At 47.7% G+C, this 12,643-nt stretch overlaps 1 non-coding gene across 1 annotated transcript; it reads left to right on the plus strand.

Annotated features, from left to right (window-relative positions):
• Positions 1-9,875: 9,875 nt before the first annotated feature.
• On the plus strand, positions 9,876-10,012 carry LOC119921621. The gene has a single exon (XR_005448567.1). It is a non-coding gene; the product is annotated as a small nucleolar RNA SNORA7 (small nucleolar RNA).
• Positions 10,013-12,643: the final 2,631 nt, after the last annotated feature.

The raw sequence follows: 12,643 nt of genomic DNA on the forward strand, positions 1-12,643 counted from the left end.
AGATGAGGCAACTGAGAAGTGAAGTGACTTGCCTAAAGTCATACAGCTGACAATTGGTGGAGCCGGGCGCTTAGTACAGTGCCTGGCGCATAGTAAGCACTTAACGAATACCGTCATTTTTATCATCATCATCATTATTACCCATAACTCATTCCTCCTCCTCTTTCTCCCCTTTCTCCTTCCCCCAGGTACCCCTACCCACTTCCACCGCTTCTGCCTCCCCATCTCCTCCTCATCTCCTTCTCTCTCATTCTCCTTCCTCCACTACCCCCAGCCCTTTCTTCCCACTTCTTTCTTTCCCGACCTCTACCTCCCCATCTCCCCCCTACCTCCCTCCCTCACCTCCTTCTCCCTCAATTTCCTCCCCGCTACTACCTCTACCTGTTCCCACTACCACTCCCTCCCCCATCACCTCCCCTGCTATCCCTACCTCTAACCCCCTCCTTTTCCCTCAGTCTCCTCCCCGCCACAGCCCCTAGCCCTTCCCCCACTTCCTCATTCCCCATCTCTTTCCCTGCAACCCCTAGCCCTTCCCCCCAACCCCAATCTTCTTCCCGATCTTCTCTCCTTATTTATTTCCATTAATGCTTGTCTCCCCCTCTAAACTGTCAGCAGTGGGCAGGGAATGTGTCTGTGCCTTGTTTTATTGTATTCTTCTCAAGCACTTAGTACGGTGCTCGACACACAGTTAACGCTTGATAAATGCAATTGAATGAGGGAATGAATAATAACTTCTCCACCCCTTTCATTCATTCATTCAATCGTATTTATTGAGCGCTTACTGTGTGCAGAGCACTGTACTAAGCGCTTGGAAAGTACAATTTGGCAAGAGATAGAGACAATCCTTACCCAACAATGGGCTCACACCCCTCTTCCCCTCACCTTCTTCTCCTCAATCTCCTCCTTCCCCCTCCCCCTCTTATTCTTAGCCCTTTCCCCCCACTTCGTCTTTCACCCATTTATTTCCCTGGTACCTCTGCCTCCTTTCCCCCACTTTCTCCTTCCCCATCTCCTCCCTCCACTAACCCTACTTCCTCTCCCAGCTACCGCTATCCCTAAGCGCTGGGGTGGATACACGCAAATCGGGTTGGACAGAGTCCCCGTCCCAGGTGGGGCTCACATTCTCAATCACACTCTGGGCGTGTCACCCCGCTCCTCAAAAATCTCCAGTGGTTGCCTATCAATCTTTGCATGAAGCAAAAAATCCTCACAATTGGCTTCGAAGCTCTCCATCCCCTTGCCCCCTCCTACCTCACCTCCCTTCTCTCCTTCTAAAATTAATAATAATAATGGTGGTGGTATTTGTTAAGCGCTTACTATGTGCAAAACACTGCTCTAAGAGCGGGGGGGAGCTACAAGGTGATCAGGTTGCCCCACTTGGGGCTCACAGTCTCAATCCCCATTTTATAGATGAGGTAACTGAGGCACAGAGAAGTTATGTGGCTTGCCCAAGGTCACACAGCTGACAAGTAGCAGAGCCGGGATTCGAATCCATGACCTCTGACTCCCAGGCCCTCGCTCTTTCCATTGAGCCACGCTGCTTCCCCTGCAGCCCAGCCCACACATTCCGCTCCACTGCTGCTAACCTCCTCATTGGGCCTCGGTCTTGCCTGTTCCGCCGTCGATCCCTGGCCCACGTCCTACCTCTGGCCTGGAATGCCCTCCCTCCTCACATCCACCAAACTAGCTCTTTTTCCCCCTTCAAAGCTCTACTGACAGCCCACCTCCTCCAGGAGGCCTTCCCAGACTGAGCCCCCCCGTTTCCTCTGATCCTCCTCCCCTCCCCAGACTGAGCCCCCCCCTTTTCCTCTGATCCTCCTCCCCTCCCCATTGCCCCTACTCCCTCCTTCATCATCACCAATCGTATTTATTGAGAGCTTACTATATGCAGAGCACTGTACTAAGCGCTTGGGAAGTACAAATTGGCAACATATAGAGACAGTCCCTACCCAACAGTGGGCTCACAGTCTAAAAGGGGAAGACAGAGAACAAAACCAAACATACTAACAAAATAAAATAAATAGAATAGATATGTACAAGTAAAATAAATAAATAAATAAATAGAGTAATAAATATGTACAAACATATATACATATATACAGGTGATATACATATATACAGGTGCTTCTCCTTCTGCTCTACCCCCCTTCCCCGCCCCACAGCACTTGTGTATATTTGTACATATTTATTATTTTATTTATTTTATTAATGATATGCATAGATCTGTAATTTTATTTATCTATTTTGATGCTGTTGAGGCCTGTCTAACTTGTTTTGTTTTGTTGTCTGTCTCTCCCTTCTAGACTGTGAGCCCGCTGTTGGGTAGGGATTGTCTCTATCTGTTGCTGAATTGCATTTTCCAAGCGCTTAGTACAGTGCTCTGCACATGGTAAGCACTCAATAAATACGATTGAATCAATGAATGAATGAGCTATTTCCCAGACGAGGGAACCGAGGCACAGAGAAGTGAAGTGACTTGCCCAAGGTCACACAGCATAGAAGTGGCAGAGGCAGGATTAGAACCCATGACCTTCTGACTCTCAGGCCCATGCTCACTCCATTACCTGCTTTACTCATAGTAAGCACTTAATAAAAGCCATCATTATTATTAAATACGGACCCCGGGATCAGGGGGCCTGCCAGTGGACCAGAGGCGTCCGGTAGTCAATCCATCAATCGATCGATCAGTTGGTGGTGTTTATTGAGCGCTTACTGGGTGCACAACACTGTACCAGCACTTGGGAGAGGACAATAGAAGGGAATTAGCAGACACACTCTCCATCCACAGTGTTGTGGGGTGGAGATGGGGTTCATTCATTCATTCATTCAATCGTATTTATTGAGCACTTACTGTGTATAAACAACTGTACTAAGCCCTTACAGAAAAAGGCATAAGGAGGTTAAGGAGTCTAAGATCTAGTAGATTGAATTTCCCAGGGCTGTGGTTCCTGGAACAGAGATTTTGTCTCTGCTCTGCAGTTGCTCTCTCTCTTTCTATTAACCAGCGGCGGAGCCCATAGAGGTGTCACATAAGGTGAAGAAGCTGACCGAGCCACCGGCCCCCGCATCCTCAGGAATCCAGCAGAATTGCCTCCACACAACCTCGTCTTCCGAACCAGCGGAGAGGCTTCAGCTGCATTGTCAGGGTCTCCCCACTTCCTGGGGCCTCCTTGGGCCGGAGTCTCCCGCCCCAATGGAGCGACCTCCTAGTGGGCTGGCAACCGGACAAGTGGCATCCGGCCTGAACCCAGAGCTCCCAGTTTGGCATCCACGGTCTTCTCTAGAAAGGTCAGTGGTGGCTCCCCTGCCAGGATCGCAGGTACTGCTTTGTCGGGTAGATTGAATCTAAGTCTGTTTTGGGGGGTTCTTTTCCCCAAAAAAATGGCAGAACACGCGCTTCTTCCTTCAGCCGATTTCACTCATCCAAAAGAAATGAATTCTGAAAAAAAGCACCTTAAAAACACCCGCACTTCACAGTTAGGGAACGTGGAATGTCAGAATTCATTTAGCCATATTTCCTGAATGCCTACTGTGTGCAGAGCCCTGTACTAAGTGCTTCGAATAGTACAATAGGACCCTCAACAGGCACATTCCCTGCCCCCAAGCTGACAGTCTAGAGGACCTGGGGTCTCGTACCAGCTGCCACATGTAATAAATATGGTCCTTGTTATGGTTACAATAATTATCGTACTTGTTAAGCGCTTACTAGGTGCCAAACATTGTTCTAAGCACTGGGGTAGGTATAGGTTCATCAGGTCGGACACGGTCCGTATCCCACATGGGGTCACAGTCTAAGTAGGAGGCAGAACAGGTATCAATTCCCATTTTAGATGAGGAAACTGAGCAGCAGAAAAGTGTCAGAGCTGGGATTCAAACCAAGGTCTCGTTTCCCAGGCCTGTGTTCTTTCCACTAGATCACTCTGCTTCGTAGCCTGCTGTGTGACCTTGGGCAAGTCACATCACCTCTCAGGGCCTCAGATCCTTCATCTGTAATCTTAATCTCAATCTGTGAGCCCCTGTGGGACATGGGCTGTGTCCAAACTGATTAGCTGTACCCCATCGCTTAGAACAGTAGTAGGCCCATAGTAGTTACTTCACAAATACCATAAGAAAAAAAAAACAGAATGAGAAGGCTCATGACTCATTTCTGTAGCCTGACCTTAGCATCAGCTATTTGCTTCCATCCTCTGCCCAGACGAGGATCTCCAGGAAAGCTCTTCAAACAGGGCCGGGCCTTTTGAAAGATATCAACCAACTTCGTATTACCAAAAGGGATTTTCAAATGCACATCGATTACTATTATCATTGTTATTATTATTATTATCATCCTTCACAACAAGTGTATCTACCAACTGCATTATACCCTCCTAAGTGCATAGTTACAGTGTTTTGCTCAAAGAAAGCACAGAGTAAACACCATTAATTGATATGTACCACACCGGAAGGTCATTATCGGCAAGGAATGTGTCCGCTAGTTCTCGCCCAAGCGCTCAGTGCAGTGTTCTGCACGTAGTAAACGCTCAGTAAATACCGTGATTGACTGAAGTGACTTTGTGGTCTCGGCATAAAACCTGCCCCCTGACTCTCCCCTTGCCTGATTGACAGACAACTGCACTGCAGGCAAAGAGTCAATCTCTCAACCAATCAGTGGTGTCTGTTGAGTCCTGACTATGTGCAGAACACTGTCTGTAACACTTGGGAGAAGACAATCTAACAGAATTAGCAGACCCCTTCCCATAATGAGCTTACAGTCTAGAGTAGGGAGTCCTGAGGCATCCCAAGTGCAACCAGTAAGCACTCAATAAATATGATGGATTGATTGATTGATTGATTGATTGATTGACTCTTGGCCTAGTGGAAAGAGCACAGGCCTGAAAGTCACAGGACTTGGGTTCTCATCCGGGTTCCGCATGGTATAGAAGATAGAGCATGGGCCTGGGAGTCGGAACCTTCTAATCCTGACTCCATCACTTGTCCGCCGGGTGACCTTGGGCAAGTCACTTCAATTCTCTGGGCCTCAGTTCCCTCATCTGTAAAATGGGGATTTAGACTGTGAGCCCCACAAGGTACAGGGACTGTGTTCAACTCGATTTGCTTGCATCCCCATCAAGTAGCACAGTGCCTGGCACATGGTAAGCCCTTAACAAATACTATTATTATTATTATTATTATTATTATTATTATTATTATTATTATGCCTGCTGTGTGACCTTGGGCAAGTCACTTCACTTCTCTGGGCCTCGATTCCCTCATCTGCACAATGGGGATTCAATCCCTGTTCTCCCTTATCCTCAGAGTGGGAGCCCCTCGTGGGACCTGATGATCTCTTATCTAACCCAGCACTTAAAACAGTTCAGGGTACAGAGTAAGCATTTAACAAACACCACAATTATCATTATTATTTGTGTGTTCTTGTGTGGGAGGGTGTACGTGTGGGCGCCCGCTAGTATGTGAATATCTGCCTGCCTGACTGGGCATGCCTGGGAGGGTGTGGGTGGATTTGGAGGGGGAAGGGGGTGGCTCACAGATTACAAGCAGCAGAGACATGGGGAAACATCGTTCCGTGTCTAACTCGGACTTGGGCCAGGTTACTCTTTCACTTGCCTACACGTCAGAGAAGGGAGTCGTCCCACCCAAATCACGGTGGGTCGTCCACCCACGCACCAGAGAGCAGAAGTTCATCGGGACAGGCACGTGTTTACCCAGCCCTGTGCCTTCTACCTCCGCTGTGGGCAAGGAATGTGTTTGCATTACCATTCCATTGTACTCTTCTAAGCATTTAACACAGTGCTCTGCACACGGTGAGCTTTCAATAGAAACGATTGAATGAATGAATGCATTCCGACCAGGCGGTAATGTGACAGGGTTCGTGCAGTGGGGGTGAGATTTTCATCATCATCATCACCATCATCATCATCATCATCATCATGATAATAGTACTTGTTAAGCACATACTGTGTGTGAAGTGTGAAATGTGGAACAGTGTGAAGTACTGTTCCAAGTGTTGGAGTAGAATCAAGTTAATCAGGTTGGACACAGTCCCTATCCTACATGGGGCTCACACTGTTAATCCCCATTTTACAGAGGAGGTGACTAAGGCACTTAATATAGAGGTTAAATGATTCACCCAAGGTCACACAGCAGACGAGTGGCAGATCTGCGATTAGAACCTAAGTCCTTCTAGTTCCCAGGTCCTTGTTCTAGCCTCTAGGCCATGTTGGCTTGGGAGGAGCCAAGTGTACAAATTGGGGTAAAGTGGGAGAAGAGAGGGAAAAAGTAAAGAGGGAGTTGATGGAAAGTCTTGCTTCTAATGGTTAGGGGATCTGTTCCATGTGGAGAGAAATGGGTAACCGGAGGAGGGGGGAGAATATATTTTAAATGATGTTTTCAGACTTCAGGTTTACTGTGGGAGGGAATCATTGAATCGTATTTATTGAGCACTTACAGTGTAATAGGATAACAGAGTTGGAGGATACGTTCCCTGCCCTCAAAGAACGTAGAGTTAGTCATGTTTATTGAGCGTTTATTGAGCGCTTCCTATGTTCAGAGCACTGTACTAAGCCCCTGAGGGAGTACAATATGACAATAGACAGATACATTCCCTACCCACAGTGAGCTTACACTCTAGAGGCGGAAAAAGATATCAATATGAATAAATACATTAATAAATCACAGATATGGACATCGTGCTGTGGGGCCGGGAGTGGGGGATGAATAAAGGGACCAAGTCAGGGGAATGCAGAAGGAAGTGGGAGAAGAGGAAAGGAGGGCCTAGTCTGGAAGGCCTCTTAGAGGAGACGTGTCTTCGGTGAAGTTTTGAAGTGGGGGAAGAGTGATTGTCTCTCAGATATGAGGAAGGAGGACGTTACAGGTCAGAGGCAGGATGTGGGCGAGAGCTCGGCGGCGACAGAGACGAAATCGAGTCACGGTGAAAAGGTTAGCACCGGAGGAGCGAAGAGTGTGGGCTGGGTTGTCGTGGGAACGTGGCAAAGTGAGTAGGAGACTAGCGAGGTAGAAGGGGAAACGTGTCTACCAACTCTGTTGTATTGTCAAGCGCTATGTACAGCGCTCTGCATGCATTAAGCACTTGATAAATACCAATGATTGATGGATCGATTGATGTTTTCAGAAGATGACCTGGGCGCTAGAATGCAGGACGAGCTGAGATGATAAGAGGACAGGGGCCAGAAGACCGGTAAGGAGACTCATCCGAGAGTCCAGGTGGGAGGTGATGAGAGTTTGAATCCCCGGGCGTGGATAAAGTGTAGGGAGGAAAGGGGCAGATCCGAGAAACACTGTGGGGGGAAAACCGGCGGCAGGACGGAGGGACGGACGCAGTGAAAGATAAAATAAGTCAGAGGCCACCGCAGTAGGATTGGAAGAGGCCAGTAGAGGTAGGTATACCCCTCCCTGTCAGGAATCCCATCCCTTTTCCGGAACAGTCTAGGAAGTTAAGAATTCCTACAAGAGCTCGTTGTCTCTAGACTGTAAGCTCATTGTGGCCAGGGAACATATCTGTTTATTGTTCTTTCTTACTCTCCCAAGCGCTTTGTACACTGCTCTGCACAAAATAAACGTTCAATAAATACAACTGAATGAATGAATGAAAAAATCCCTTTAACGTTGCATGAAGTGATACACAAGCAAGGAGGAGTGGTGGATAAGGAATCATTCTACAGAAAGGAAGGGTCTGCTTCAGTGAACCAATTCAGAATTTTAATTTTTTTAGCATTTGTTAAGCACTTACTATGTTCCAGGCACTGTACTTAGCACTTGGGGTAGATACCAGCTAATCAGATTGGACACAGTCTCTGTCCCATCTAGGGCTCACAGTCTCAACCCCAATTTTACAGATGTGGGAAGTGAGGCACTGAAAAGTGAAGTGACTTGCCCAAGGTCACACAGTAGGCAAGTGGCAGGATTAGAGCCCAGGTCCTTCTAACTTCCAGGCCCTGGCTCTATCCATTAGGCCATGCTGCTTCTGTAATACTTACATTGGCATTTTCCATATACTATAAAATGCCAAGGCTTGACCTCTGTGGTGTTTGATTCAATCTGTCCTTGTCCCAAAGGTTTCCCGGGTTATCGATAGGCGTGGTCTCAGCACTCAGTTGTTATAACTGTCTTTGATCTGTAATTCTACTAAAGTGCCTAGTGTCTGAGCCCCTAGGTGGGTCCAACTAGATTTTTTAGTGGGAGATTCCCTCCACATTTAGGGGGTCTTTGAAACCTTCCAGCTTGTCCATTTCTAAAATAAGTGTAACTGGAGTTTCAAACCTATAGATTTATTCTTGCCATATTTTCTGCCAAGGCAACCATGAAGGTGATTATAATAATAATAACAATAATAATAATAATAATAATAATAATAATAATAATAATAATAACTGCAGTATCTATCAACCATTTACAATGTGCCAAGCACTGTTCTAAGCACTGGGGTAGATACAGGATTATGGGGTTGGACAGAGACCATGTCCCAAATGAGGCTCACAGCCCTAACGCCCATTTTACAGATGAGGGAACTGAGTCACAGAGAAGTGAAGTGACTTGCTTAAGGTCTCACAGTAGACATGTGGTGGAGCCAGGATTGGAACCCGTGACCTTTTGACTCCCAGGCCTGGGATCTATCCACTATCCTATACTCTGGATGTCCAGCCCAAACAGCTCTAGGGGAACCAGTGCTCTCCTTCTGCCCCCTCTTCCCCCTCCCCCAAAACACGGCCCAGGACCCAGGGGTGGCATGCTCCCTGTGGTCTGTGGGAAGCCTGTCGGGCTCTGAGACCATTTCATTCATTCAATCGTATTTATTGAATGCTTACTGTGTGCAGAGCAATGCACCAAGCGCTTGGGAAGTATAAGTTGGCAACATATAGAGACAGACCCTACCCAACAACGGGCTCACAGTCTAGACGGGGGAGACAGACAACAAAACAAAACATATTAACAAAATAAAATAAATAGAATAGTAAATATGTACAAGTAAAATAAATACAGTAATAAATCTGTACAAACATATACAGGTGCTGTGGGGAGGGGAAAGAGGTAAGGCGGGGGGGATGGGGAGGGGGAGAGGAAGGAGGGGGCTCAGTCTGGGAAGACCTCCTAGAGGAGGTGAGCTCTCAGTAGGGCTTTGAAGGGAGGAAGAGAGCTAGCCTGGCAGATGTGCGGAGGGAGGGCATTCCAGGCCAGGGGGAGGATGTGGATCAATGGCGGGGCAGGCAAGAACTAGGCACAGTGAGGAGGTTAGTGGCAGGGGTGCAGATGGTGCGGGCTGGGCTGTAGAAGGAAAGAAGTGTGGTGAGGTAGGAGGGGGCGAGGTGATGGAGAGCCTTGAAGCCGAGAGTGAGGAGTTTTTGCCTGATGCATAGGTTGACTGGTAGCCACTGGAGATTTTGGAGGAGGGAAGTAACATGCCCAGAGTGTTTCTGCACAAAGATGATCCAGGCAGCAGCGTGAAGTATAGACTGAACTGTGGAGAGACAGGAGGATGGGAGATCAGAGAGGAGGCTGATTCAGTAATCCAGTCGGGATAGGATGAGAGACTGAACCAGCAGGGTAGCTGTTTGGATGGAGAGGAAAGGGCGGGTCTTGGTGATGTTGCGGAGGTGAGACCGGCAGGTTTTGGCGACGGATTGGATGTGAGGGGTGAATGAGAGAGCGGAGTCGAGAATGACACCAAGGTTGCGGGGTTGTGGGACAGGAAGGATGGTAGTGCTGTCTACAGTGATGGGAAAGTCAGGGAGAGGGCAGAATTTGAGACCAGAGTTGGGCCAAGCGGCCCGGAGCCGCTTGGCTTAAACAAAGAGGAATTTCTATTTCCTCTTATCGGGCAATTATTGAGCACTTATTATGTGGAGAGCACTGTAGTAAGGCCCCTCGCAGGGTCATGCCTGGAGAGTTTCCAGTACTCTACTAGTCTCGATTACCAGAGGGAGATCAAGCAGAGGCCTACCCATTCCATTCCTAGCTTTGGCTGTGGCTAGCAAGTGGAAGGGAATCTGCTACAAGTCAAAACTCTCCTGTGCTGGGCACCAGCGGCAGGAGAGAGAGTTGAGGGCAGAGACTCAGGTTTACTGTGCAAAAGGTGACAATGGGAAACCACTTCCACATTTTTACCGAGAAAACAATCTGGATACACTACCAAAATGATGGCAGATGCAAGTGGGACGTTCTGGGAGAGATACGTCCATGGTGTCGCTGTGCGTCGGAGAGGACTTGACAGCACAAGACAGCAAATGTACCAAGGGCTTGGGATAGTACCTGGAGCCCTGCCCTGGTTCTTGCCCTGTGCTATGGGTGGGGCTGGGCCCCACTACCTCCCCGACTCACAACCCTGTGGAACAGTCTCTCTGTCTCTCTCTAGCTCTGTTTCCCTCTCTTCTCTCCGTATCTCTGTCTTTCTGTCTTTCTCTTCTTTCTGTCTGTCTCTCCGTTCTCTTTCTGTGTCTCTCTCTTCTCTCTGTCTGTCTCTCTTCTCTCTCTCTCTTTCTCTCTCCCCTTGGGAGGGGGCCACCTTTGGTGACATCTCCATTGGTCAGGGGCTCTAGATTGGGGGGATAACGGGGCCCTCCCTACCAATGCAACTGCTGTCTTCACATTCCAGGCCAAATACTTCACTTCCTCCTCCTCCTCCTCCTCCTCCTCCTCCTCCTTCTCCTCTCTTGGCTTTAACTGGCTCCCCTATCCTGCCGGCTCTCTGGCCAAGCTCCAGATGGGGTAAGGGTGGGTTCCTCATGAGCCAACCAATTGGGGCACAGGCTAGGCAGCCCACCCTGAACCCATCCTGCCCCCACCACAGCCTCTGCCCTTCCCAGCTTCCCAAGGTCTTCCAGGGTTCCAGACAGACATAGCCTGGCCCTGAGAATCAGGATGACCTGGGTTCTGATGCTTATTCTGCCACGTATCTGCTGTGAGATCTTGGGAAAGTCGCTTTACTTCTCTGGGCCTCAGTTCCCTAATCTGGAAAATGGAGATTAAGAGAGTGAGCCTAAACTTCTTAACTTTTATCTACTCCGGCACTTTGAACAGTGCTTGGCACCTAGTAAGCACTTAACAAATACCATTGTTATTATTATTGATAATACTACTAATAATCATAATGGTACTAGTAGTAATAGTAATGCTAACTTCTTTGTTAAGTGCTTAGTACATGCTAAGCAGTTAGTGTAATAAGCACTGGGGTAGACACAACATTGTCTGATCGGACACAGTCCCCATCCCACATGGGCCTCACAGTCCATGAGGGAGGGAGAAGAGAAATTCACTCCTCCTTTTGCCGATGAGGACATTGAGGCCCAGAAAATTTAAGTGGCTTGTCCAAGGTCACACAGCAGGCAAGGTTCGGTGGTCAAACTTCTAAAGTTCCCCTGTCACTTTACATAATTCATTACATTAAACGTGACACAAGAACACCCTTGTTCAGTTGAAAATCACTTTGGCAACAAAGCCCAGGTAGGATTTAGTCCTACAAATTAGTCTATCTCCCGGCCTTACTACATGCACATCCTCTCCAAGAGGCCTTCCCTGACTAAGACCTTATTTCCTCTTCTCCCACTACCTTCTGCATCACCCTCACACTTGGATTTGTTCCCTTTATTCACTTCTCAGCCCCGGATCACTTACTGTAATTTATTTCTGTCACGTTTGTCTCCCCCCTCTAGACTCTGAGCTCATTGTGGGCTGGGGCTGTGTCTCCTGACTCTGTTGCATTGGGTTCTCCTAAGCGCTTAGTATGGTGCACTGCACACAAAAATATCACTGATTAATTGATAGATAATTGGCTTAAGGGAAAGCCATCTCCTGTCTTGGCACCCTTGTGACAGGAAGAGAGTTTGGGAGAGTAAACTACAATAGAGTAGGCAGACACGGCTCCTGCCCTCAAGGAGTTTAAAGATTAGAGGGAATAAAAAAAAATAATAATTATAATGGAAGCACCATGGCATAGTGTATAGAGCACAGTCCTGGGAGTCAGAAGGTCATGGGTTCTAATGCCAGCTCCACCACTTGTCTGCAGTCTAGTGGCCTAGTAGATAGAGTTCGGACCTGGGAGCTAGAAGGATCTGGGTTCTAATCGCTACTCCACCACTTGTCTGTTGTATGACCTGAGGCAAGTCACTTGACTTTTCTGGGCCTTAGTTACCTTCTCTATAAAATGGGGATTGAGACAGGGAACCCCATGTGGGGCAGGGACTGTCTTCAACCTGATTTGTTTATACCTACCCCAGCGCTTTGTAGTGTGTGTAGCACACAGTAAGTGCTTAACAAATACCATTACTATTATTACTATAATTATTAATAATTGTGCTATTTACTAAGCCCTTACTTTGTATCATGCACTGTTCTCAGTGCTGGAGTGGATACAAGCAAATCAAATTGGAAACTGTTCATGTCCCACATGGGGTTCACATTCTAGGTAGAAGGGAGAACATGTACACTAACTTTGGTTATTAGACACTAGACTGTAAGCTCGCTGTGGGCAGAGAATGTGTCGGTTATATTGTTAGTCTCTGCAAGTGGTACGCATTCAAGTACGGTCGACTGATCGGTATTTCTTAAAGAGAATAATAATGATAATAATTCTGTTATTTGTTAAGCACTCACTATGCCAGACACTGGGGTAGATCCAAGCTAATCAGGTTGG

The sequence above is a fragment of the Tachyglossus aculeatus genome, assembly GCF_015852505.1.
Source record: "Tachyglossus aculeatus isolate mTacAcu1 chromosome 12 unlocalized genomic scaffold, mTacAcu1.pri SUPER_6_unloc_3, whole genome shotgun sequence".
Lineage (NCBI taxonomy): Eukaryota > Metazoa > Chordata > Mammalia > Monotremata > Tachyglossidae > Tachyglossus > Tachyglossus aculeatus.